Source organism: Tupaia chinensis, unplaced genomic scaffold (assembly GCF_000334495.1).
Source record: "Tupaia chinensis unplaced genomic scaffold, TupChi_1.0 Scaffold000081_1, whole genome shotgun sequence".
NCBI classification, from domain to species: Eukaryota; Metazoa; Chordata; class Mammalia; order Scandentia; family Tupaiidae; genus Tupaia; species Tupaia belangeri.
Window position 1 is genome coordinate 2443784 of NW_006159542.1, and position 11291 is coordinate 2455074.

Consider the following 11291-nt stretch of genomic DNA (forward strand, 5'->3'; position numbering starts at 1 on the left):
GCCTCGCCCCCCTATAGAAAAAAAAAAAAAAACTTACCTCTCACTGAACCCAACTGATGTCCCAAGATGGAGGATCCATCATGCACTTCTACTCTTATACCTTCCTTCCCCTGTTGTTTCACAAGAATTTCTGTAGACTTTCTATCCCCTCTTTGAATTCTCTTGTTTTCCTTTTTTTTTTTTTAATAGAGAGGGAGATTTTTGCTATAGGGCCTGTACATTCACAGGAGAGACAGAAAGCAAGAAATCCCTCCCCCCCCACCCCCAGGCCATGCCCCAATGCTTTCTCCTCTTGGGAGTTTGGGCATGAACACACACACACCTCAAGTGAGTTTTAAGCCACTGAGTCTGGGACTCAAACCACAGTCAACTACGTAGGAGTCTAGAGACATAACTATTCCCACCTGCTGGTCCCAGAATCCTCTTGTTTTCAACACTCCCTTCACTGTTTTGAAGAGAACTTCTTGAATCAATGCTTTACTACATTAAGTTTCATCATGACTCCTATATCAAACAAGGTCAATAGAACCTAAATTACATGGGGAGGGAAATATAAGCATGCTAGAATAAAGGAAACCCTCATAGTTACACAGTAGGTGTTAAGTTACTATCGGAAATGGATTTAACATATAGTTCATTGTAAATAATTCTGCTTGACTATTTAATAGATTGTTTATACAGTACTTTTATCCCCGCTTTTGTATCTTTGAAGTTTAGAGCTCCCTCTATGCACTTCTCTCTCTCTCTCTCTCTCTCTCTACACACACACACACACACACACACACACACACACACACACACATGCACGCACACATATGATGAGGAGAGCCATGCTAGCATATTATATTTAAAATTCCATTTTCCAAGATGGAGGCTAGGGGCAGTCTTGCAGACCCATTCTGTCTTCTTGTTGTTGTTTTAATTTGCTCTATGGTGCATACACACACTCGCCCCTGGTGTTTTTCAAGCCACTGAGTCAGGACTCAAACAGCACAGTCAGCCTCATGGGGGATCAAGCCACTTTAATCAACATGTCTGTGACTGGCCCCAATTCTGTCTTAATAGAATTCATTTTTATTCATGTGTGCACTCTGTATCTTAAACCCGAGGTGCAAAACTTAGGGGAAATTCTTAAAGACATTGGAGTAGGCAAATATTTCTTAAGTAAGGCCCTAAAGTACAGGCAATAATCCCAAAAATAGACAAGTGAGATTACATCAAACTGAAAAGCTTCTTCACATCAAAGGAAACAACAGTGAGAATGAAAAGACGACCCTCAGAATGGGAGGAAATACTTTTAAATTATCCCTCAGGCAAGAGATTGATAACCAGAATATATAGAAACTCAAGCAGCTCACCTGATTTTTAAAAAATGAGTTAGTCAATATAAAAAATGGACAGCTGAACTGAATAGACAACTGTCCATGGAAGACTTATGATTGGCCAAAAGTCATATGAAAAAAGTGTTCAAAGTCTCTTGTCATAAGGGAAATATAAATTAAAACTGCAATGAGATACCATCAAACCCCAGTCAGAATGGTTAGGATCAAAAAAATAAAAACCGACAAGTGCTGGCAAGACTGTGGTGAAAAGGGAATCCTCTTATGCTGTTGGTGGGAATGTACATTAGTAAAAGCTCTGTGGAAAACAACATGGAGGTTCTTCAAAAACCTACAAATAGAACTACCATATGATCCAGTAATCCTATTCCTTGGTATTTACCCAGAGGATACAAAAATACCCAGTTGGAAAGAACTTGTACATCCATGTTTACTGCAGCACTATTCACAATTGCTAAAACACAGAATTACTTAAGAGTCCAAAAATTATGTCTGGATTGACAGCCATAAGAAATAATGAGACCCTATCATCATTTGATTTAAAGTGGATCAATATAGAAGACAATGTTAAGCAAAGTGAGTCAGACTTTGAAAGACACACACTGTATATCCCCACCTAATATGTACTAAATATCTTCACTCTATGGAAGAAATGGAAAGAACCAAAGATGTGATAGTAGAGGGGTAAGTGTAGATACCAGAGACTGTAAGGGAGGGGAGTGATAGAGAGTAGGAGGGAGGGGTAAAGAGAAGAAATATTTAACAGACAAAAGAATGTAAAATTCTGTTTTAAAAAAAATGCATGTTTTCAGTAAATAAGGCTTATTAAAACTTCTGTGTTTCCAGGACTATTTTTAGTAACATCACTGGGAATTAACACTTTCTTTTTGTTCCACAAAAATAAATAGATACATGGTGATTCTAAACAGAAAGGACAAACTGATGAAAAACAGCAAATGTTATCCAAGCTGTATCCACACAACATGGAAAGACTGAATAAGAAGATAGTAAGAAACTTTCTACCTTGATCTTTGGGTAAAATTAAATTACTCGATTAAGGAAACATACAAAGCAATATTAAAATTATGATATATTCTCATATTAGAATATTGTGCAATAATTTACAATGATGTAGATCTATATTTATTCAACTGGGGGAAAAGTCAAGTTATGTAGAAAGACAAAAAAATATTTCTATGTCAAATATTTTTATATTACATATATATATATGTATGCATATATCTATAATATATATAATAATACATATATAATATTTATACTCCAAGTCCTTAGAGCACTCACAAATTGACAAACTCTCCTTCAGTTTTGAATTCTTCAAACCCTCATCACCCAACCTCATGATTTCTCCCAGCTTTTGCCTGAACTTGCCAACTACATTCTGCACCTTTTGAGGTCATGTCCTTTTCCTGCCTTTCAGACCCAGCACACCTTCAGCTAGACAGTATTCTTACTTAACGCTAGCCCAGGCAGGAAGATCCTGAAGGGAGCACGAGTTGCCTTGAGAAAGGGGGGGGGGCCTGTTCATCTTCAAAGAATGGGGAGCTGTCACCCTTTATTAAGTATAGTGGGCCACTTCTGCAAGCTCCAGGGAAATCTGGTGGAATCAAGATTTTTAGGAGGCATTGAAATCACTCTCCCCATCCAAGTATCAAATTACTATTCTTTCCTAACCTTTGGCACTATAGACCTGTCTTGATTTAGGACTCAGCTACTTTAACAATTTAATTCTTAACCCTGGTCCTTTGCTCTCTTTGCCCTCCAGCTACAGAAAATGAAAGCCTGTTTATATGATACCCAGGAAGGCTTATATATTAAGCTTATCATTTCTAATTTTTGTTCTTAACTTATTTATTTATTTATTTAATTCTTTAATTCCATTTGTTATTATTATTTTTTAATTTGACCAGAGAAAGAGAGAGAAAAGGAAAGTGAAAAAGCAAGTCACCAGGTCTGGGACTTGAACTGTGGTTGGCCATGTGGAAATCCAGCACCTTTAACCACCACGCCACCTGCCGGTCCATTTCTTAACTTTTTATTGTCTCTTTCCAAGTATCAGTTGAGTTCAATAGAAATTTGATTACACTGAATATCTTATGATTCCTTATGATTGCTACTTACTCGGTGTGGACATATTAACAATTGAACTCCTATTTTATTTCCACTGTCTGTGTTCCACCTACCACTAGTAATGCAATACTCTTGACCAGTCAGTTGGTGAAAGATTCAACTCTGAAATCTTACCCCAGTTTCTAGACTTTTTGTGTTTTTTTTTTTTAGTTTGGCTTGGTTATCCAGGGGGCTTACTTGTTTTTGGACCATTCTGCACTAATTCTCATGGATTGGATCCACTAATGAGCTGTCTCTGAGATGTTCAGTGTGCAAAGAGTTTATTAGAAAGTACTCCTAGGTCAACACTTGGGGAAGAAAAGGGAAGGTAAGAGAGCAAGATCAGGCAGGGGGAAAAGTTGAGCCGTTACACGACATCAACAAAAGACTGAATTGAGTCTCTCAGGAGTTCCAAAAGTTGGGCTACCCCCTCAGAACTATCCTAAATTGGAGCAAAAGTGTTGACTACTCCTTGGATTTAAACTTCCCAGGAAGAGGGCATGACCATGATAAGACAGATATTTTCAAAGTACTGCCAGTGGTGTCTGAGAGCTGAGGACTGTCTGTTGTCAGCACCCTGCATAGTGCAAAGTCCTCCATTTCTGATGGGAATTCTGATCATAACATCTACAAAAGAACTCAGATCCATGCAGTGACACATAAATCTTTGTCTCAATAATTATTATTTTTAAAATTAAAATAGTAATTCATTTCTGACAGAAATCTTAAATGCCAAATGGTAAATAAAGGGGGAAGGGGAGAAGAAGCAGAAAGAGGGACTGTATAAGTTTAAAAAAGAAATCATCTTATTAAAGGGAAGAATGTCCTGGTAGACTATATTATCATTTGACTATTTGGTCTCTCTTCTAAATAATAGGATTATACGTACAAGATCTTTGTTATATAATTTTGTAATGCCTTTTTTTTTTCTAGAGAGATTTTTGTTATAGGGCATATGTCCTTGCTAAAGAGACAGAGAGAGATGAGGAGACAGAAAACAAGAAATTATCTCCCAGGGAAGACGGCCACACCACATTCCTTCTCCTCCATTCTTTTCTGGGGATCTTGGGCACACATGCACATGCACCCAGCTTGAGTTTTAAGCTGCCAGGACTGGGACTTGAACAGTCGACTACATGGGAGTCCAGTGACGTAACAATTACACCATCTGCTGGTCCATTGCAATGCCCTCTTAATGTGATGGAGTATACTTCCTTAGCCTTTAACTCTACGCTAGACTATGTGACTTGTTAGTAACTAGGAATCAACCACAGATTTGAAATGTACTTGTGTACTAAACTTCTTGCCTCATGCTTCCACCTTGCTATTAGGAGTGCATGCTCCCAAGTAGCCTGCTGTTCCCAGGAGAGGATGAGACACATGGAGCTGAGACACTGTGTTGCCAAGTCCAGCCTAGATCAACTGAAACTCAGCCAGTCCACAGACTAGAGATAGTTTGTTACAAAACATTATTACAACAAAAGTCAACTGATATAAATGGAAATACTAATTAATAATAGGCATGGTTGTAAAATGTGAGCTTAAATATGTGAATGACATTATTAGATTGTGATAAAAGTCATGACATATTTTTTTGGGGGGGGGAAGATTTTTGCTATAGGATGCACATGATCACCAAGGAGACAGAAAGTGAGAAATCACCACTTAGGGGGGATGACTACACCACAATCCATTCTCCTCCATTCTCCTCTGGGGATTTTGGGTACACACACACACACACACACACACACACACACACACACATGCACACACGCCCAGCATGAGTTTCAAGCCAGCTGGTCCAGGACTGGATCAGTGGCCACGTGCTAGTCCAGCACCTTAACCAGTATGCCACCTGCTGGCCCCATGACTTATTTTTTCTGTGTTTTTCAAAGATCATTTATTTATATAAAGAACAAAGATCAATCAATGATATATTGCCCATTTTATTCAATAAGCTTTTGCCATCTTTCAGTGAGCTTCATGCTTCATAATTCCTTGTTCATAGAAGGACCTGTCTTTATCCGAGAACAACTGAACAAGGTGCTAATTTAGAGCCTCATCTGAATTGGATGTGATGGGGTACCACACAAGGAGTTGTGAAGACAGTGAAACAAGCAGAAGTCTTACAGTGCAAGTAAAGCGAGTATGGTAGGTGTGACAACACATCCCATCCAAGCTCCAATAATTTTTGACAAGTCCGGGATTTGAATCACAGTCAGGCATATGGGATCATACTTGTACGTGATCTCTTGTTGCCTGGTAGAACACAACTCCTTTATGATCGATCTTTGGACATTTCTGGATGATGGATTCATTCAAACTGACCACCTGAAGAAGCTGGAAGCTCAATGTTTCTGCAATCTCTCATGTTGTGTAACGTGGGTTTGACTGAATCAATGCCTTTATTTTGTTGTTATCAACCTCAGTAGGCCTGCCTGACTAAGAAGCATCTTTGAGATCAAAATCACCAGCACGGAATTTCATGACCCACTGTTGGCACTAATGTTCTTGTAGAGCACTGTCACCGTAAACTTTACACAACCTTTCACAAGCTTGATATGTGTTCTTCCCTTTACGGAAGTGAAACAGTAAAATATGGCAAAATGCACGGTTCGGTCTTCCATCTTCATCTTGTTGTAAAATCTCCAAAACTCAACCAAATCGCTTAATTTTTAATTTTGAAATGAAACTAGAACTATCAGCTCTCAAATGATATAGCAATAACCTAGATGAGAATGACTCTAGTACTTCTAAAAATGAACTAGCACCATCTGTTGCAAAAAAATGCATCATGACTTTATACACTATCAGTAAAAAATGGAGAAATAAATTTTGATCAATTAAACAAACAATAGAGGGGCCAGATGGTGCGTGCAATAGTAAAATACAATGCTTCGAGAGGCTGATTCACATGGGAAAATTCAAGGCTCTTATCTGGAGACATCCCCAAGTATTCTGGGCACATGCATGCCCGTGATGCAAAGCAAACTGAAATTCGGAGTGGATTGTAGTGTCAAGACCCTACGGGACCAGCAGTTAGTGTAATGGCTATGTTGTTGGATTCCCATGTAGTCGACTGCGGTTCGAGTCCCAGACCTGGTGGCTTAAACTCACACCAGGCGCGTGTGCATGCATGCCCAAGCGTGCCCAAGATCCCAAGAGGAGAATGAAGGAGAAGGGATTGCAGCATAGCCATGCCCCCTGAGGGGTAACTTCTCACTTGCTGTCTCTCTGTCTTTCTGGTGAGCGCACGTGCCCTATAGGAAAAACCTCTCCAAAAAAAAGAAAAGAAAAAAACAAACCTATTAGGGCCTAGCCCTATAATCTAGTGGTTAAGGAAGCCAGATCTCACATGGGCAACTGTGGTTCAAATCCTGGCCCCAGCACCTTAGAAAACACTCTAGGGGTCATGAAGTCAGCCATATAGGGTCCAGATGCCTTAACCTCCACACCAACTGACTGATCATGGGGGAAAAAAATGCATTCTTTCAAACACATATAAACATTTAAAAAATAATCACCTTGTATTATGACACGAAGGAAATACTGATGATTTTCAAAATGCAGAAATGATATAGACCAGGACCAGCAGACAGTGTGATCACTGGACTCACACTAGTCACCATGATTCAAGTCCTGGCAGCTTAAAACTCATGCGGGGGACATGTGCACGCGTACCCAAGATCCTAAGAGGAGAATGGAGGAGAAGGGATTGAGGTATGGTCATCCACTCTGGGGAGAGGGGGGTGGTTTCTCATTTTCTGTTTCTCTGTCTCTCTCTGTGTCTCTGGTGAGCGCATGTGCCCTATAGCAAAAATCTCTCTCTAGGGAAAAAAAAAAAAGAAATAGTATAGACCATGGTAACTAGTCATAATACAATAAAATCAGAAATTTACATAAAAAATATAGTCCAAAAGGGCTCTCTGAAGATATATTTAAAATACTTTTTTTATACAACTTATAAGTCAAGGATGAATTCAAGTCAGAAATTACAAACTACTGAGAAATGAAAAGATAAAAAACATTACTGTGTGTCAAAACCTACAGATGCAGGCAAAGCAGTATCCACAAAGATTTATATATATCCTAAATATTTTGTCAGGAAAAAATATCAAAAATAACTAAGCTTTCAAGTTAAGCTAAAACAGAAAACAATATAAAAAGAATAAAGAAGAATTATTTTAAACAGCAAAATTTAAATCAAATCACCCTCTAAAAAATAGATAATCCATAAATCTGAAAGCTGATTCTTTAAGAATAATAATCAGGCTAGCTGGTGGAGTGGTTAAGGTGGCTGGATGAACCAACTGCATGGTTCAAGTCCCAAACCCAGAGACTTACAAAGCACACCAGGCACATGTGCATACAAGCCCAAAATTCTAAGAGAAAGGATGGCGTGCCCACCCTCCCTAGAGGTGCTTTCTCACTTTCCCTCTTTCTCTTTCTGGCTCTCTCCAGCAAGCACTTGTGCCCTATAGCAAATTAAAAAGAAGAATTCAGATCAAGTTGGGCAGCTTTTATAAGAGAAAGAGATTAAGGAAAGGAAAGATAGAAACAGTTCCAATCAAGAATTAAATCAACACTAAATTAGGCGGATTAAATGAAAGTTTGTATATTGAATGAACACCATTCACATAATTCCACTTAATTCACTAAATGTTGCCAACCAGTAATACATCTTTCAAGCAGGAGACTGAGAGGGTTCTGTATGGGAAATCTTGAACAACCTAAGAGAAAAGACCCAAAGATATTGAGACAGCACCATTGGGGTTCATCAAGAAAATAGCTCAGCCAGATCACCCTTCACTGGAGGGTATCAATAAACCTTGTATTCATAAGAAGAGTTTCTAAATAATGTGGTAGTTATCATGTCTTAAATATGAGCAGACAGTCAATGATCACCAGACTTTTTACAAAAGCATTTAACATGAAAAGCAGACAAACTGTAAAGGAGAAGTAATATCTTTTCCTTACCCCTTATAAGGTTCATGGCTGAGACCACCCCCACCCCTGAATAAAAGATTAACAAGAGAAAAACATATATGTTTTATATGACACTAGAGCCTTCAGAAACGAGGGCCCAGAGAAATAAGAAAAACTGTATTTTTTTAATTTCTTTAATTTTTTTTAATTTACATTGAATCATCGTATATCTTTACAGCATACAATACGGTTTGTTTTGTTTTGTTTTGTTTTGAAGTCATCTGTATTTGTTACTACCTCTTTAGGCAGAGTATAATTTTTTTTTTTTTTTTTGGAGAGGTTTTTCGCTATAGGGCACGTGCGCTCGCCAGACAGAGAGAGACATAGAGACAGAAAGCAAGAAATCACCCCCCAGGGGGGATGGTCACGCCACAATCACTTCTCCTCCATTCTCCTCTCGGGATCTTGGGCACACACGCACACGCACCCGGCGTGAGCTTTAAGCCACCGGGTCCGGGACGCGAACCGCGGTCAACTACATGGGAGTCCAGCAACATAGCCATTACGCTAACTGCTGGTCCTTCTCCAAGATATCTTTCATGATTTTGCAAAAGTTTTCAAACTTTTTTTCTCTTCCTGTTTCTTTTTCTCTTCTTCATCTTCTGAAAGTTCTAGACTCTCTTTAGTGACTGACACTAAAGTCTTCCCCTCAAATTCCTTCAGCTATTGGACACGGTACTCATCAATAGGCTCGATCGTAATAGATCACTTCTAAGCCATGCTTCCGAATACGTTCTACAAAGGCTGAGTTAGCTACCTGGTCCTTCGTCTCACCTGTGATATATTTTCTCTTCTTCATCTTCTGAAAGTTCTAGACTCTCTTTAGTGACTGACACTAAAGTCTTCCCCTCAAATTCCTTCAGCTATTGGACACGGTACTCATCAATAGGCTCGATCGTAATAGATCACTTCTAAGCCATGCTTCCGAATACGTTCTACAAAGGCTGAGTTAGCTACCTGGTCCTTCGTCTCACCTGTGATATAATGCTTCTGGTTTTCCTTCATTCTGGTGCAATAATCCTTCAGGGATACCATCTCATCACCAGAAGCAGACATGTAATACCTTAACAGCTCTGAAAGTTTCTTACAATTTTGAGAGTCTTCATGAATTCCAAGCTTTATATTTTTAGAAAACTGCTCATAAAACTTTTTTTAGTTCTCTTTATCTTCTGCCAGCTCAGTAAAAAGTTCTAAGCATATTTTTTACCAAATTCTTTCTGATAACTTTCAGAATTTTATTTTGCTGCACAATCTCATGGGAAATATTTAGAGGTAGATCCTCAGAGTCCACCACTCCTCTAATGAAATTCAGATATTCAGGGATCAGCTCCTCACAACTGTGCATGATGAATACTCTGCGTACATACAACTTAATGTTGTTCTTTTTCTTCCTGTTTTCAAACAAGTCAAAAGGAGCACATCTTGGAACAAAAAGAAGAGCTCTGAATTCCAGCTGTCCTTCAACTGAAAAGTGCTTCGCTGTCAAGTGATCTTCCCAGTCATTGGTCAAGCTCTTGTAGAATTCTCCATACTCTTCATTGGTCTTCTCCTTCTCCTTCTCCTTCTCCTTCTCCTTCTCCTTCTCCTTCTCCTTCTCCTTCTCCTTCTCCTTCTCCTTCTCCTTCTCCTTCTCCTTCTCCTTCTCCTTCTCCTTCTCCTTCTCCTTCTTCTTCTCCTTCTCCTTCTCCTTCTCCTTCTTCTTCTTCTTCTTCTTCTTCTTGTCACCATCTTTCTTTTCTTCTTCTTCTTCATCATCATCATCAGAACCAGCATCTTCTATTGTTTTGTCATAAGACTCCTTTTCTTCTTTTCCTTTCTCCTCTTCTTTCTCTTCCTTTTCTTCAGCTTCATCATCACTGACTTCTTTATCACGCTCCTTCTCCACAAAAAGAGTAATGGGATAGCCAATAAACTGAGAATGTTTCTTCACAATCTCCTTTATTCTTCTTTCCTCCAAGTACTCAATCTGGTCTTCTTTCAGATGCAGGGTAACCTTTGTCCCATGATCCATGGGTTCACCTGTGTCAGTCCTAACCATAAAGGAGCCCCCTGCAGAGGACTCCCAGGCATACTTCTCCATCATTATGTTTGGTGATCACAGTCACTTTCTCAGCAACCAGATAGGCAGAATAGAAAACACCACCAAACTGGACAATCAGAGAGATATCTGCACCAGCCTGCAAAGCTTCCATGAAAGCTTTGGTTCCCGATTTGGCAATAGTGCCAAGATTATGAATCAAGTTGGCCTTGGTCATTCCACTCCCAGTATCCACTTTAGTGAGGATTCAATCTTGTTTGTTTGAAATGAGCTCCTTCCCAGAATCTAGTTTACTGGGATCTGTCAAGCTTTCATATCTGATTTTGTTCAGTGCATCGGATGAATTCAAAATAAGCTCCCTCAGGAAGATCTCTTTGTTGGAGTAGAAAATGTTGATGATCAATGACATCAACTGGGCAATTTCTGCGTGGAAGGCAAACATCTCAACCTCCTCCTTCTCCATGGGCTGGTCTTGGGTCTGGGTCTCCTCAGGCATCTTGGCGAAGGACCACGCAGTATCTGCATCACAGCAGCACCTGGATGCTGAAGCAACTCAGCATACAATATGGTTTTTATAAGCATGCATGTGTGCCTGTCAATCAATTCAAAAATATTACCATATGCGTATACATATATATTATTTTCAAAAGATAACTCTACATTCTTGTCTCTGCAAAATGTTTTTTCTGCAAAATGTTTTTTCCAAGTCCTTCCTATCCTCTACAATCCACCAGTCATGTAGACATATGATTGGAGGGCAAAAGGGCACAATTCAATGATAATAAACAGAGAAACTTGGC

The 11291-nt window shown here is 39.2% G+C and overlaps 1 pseudogene; it reads right to left on the bottom strand.

Annotated features, from left to right (window-relative positions):
* Nucleotides 1-11001, bottom strand: part of LOC102469495 (heat shock protein HSP 90-alpha-like) — a 16143-nt pseudogene extending 5142 nt beyond the window's left edge.
* Nucleotides 11002-11291: the final 290 nt, after the last annotated feature.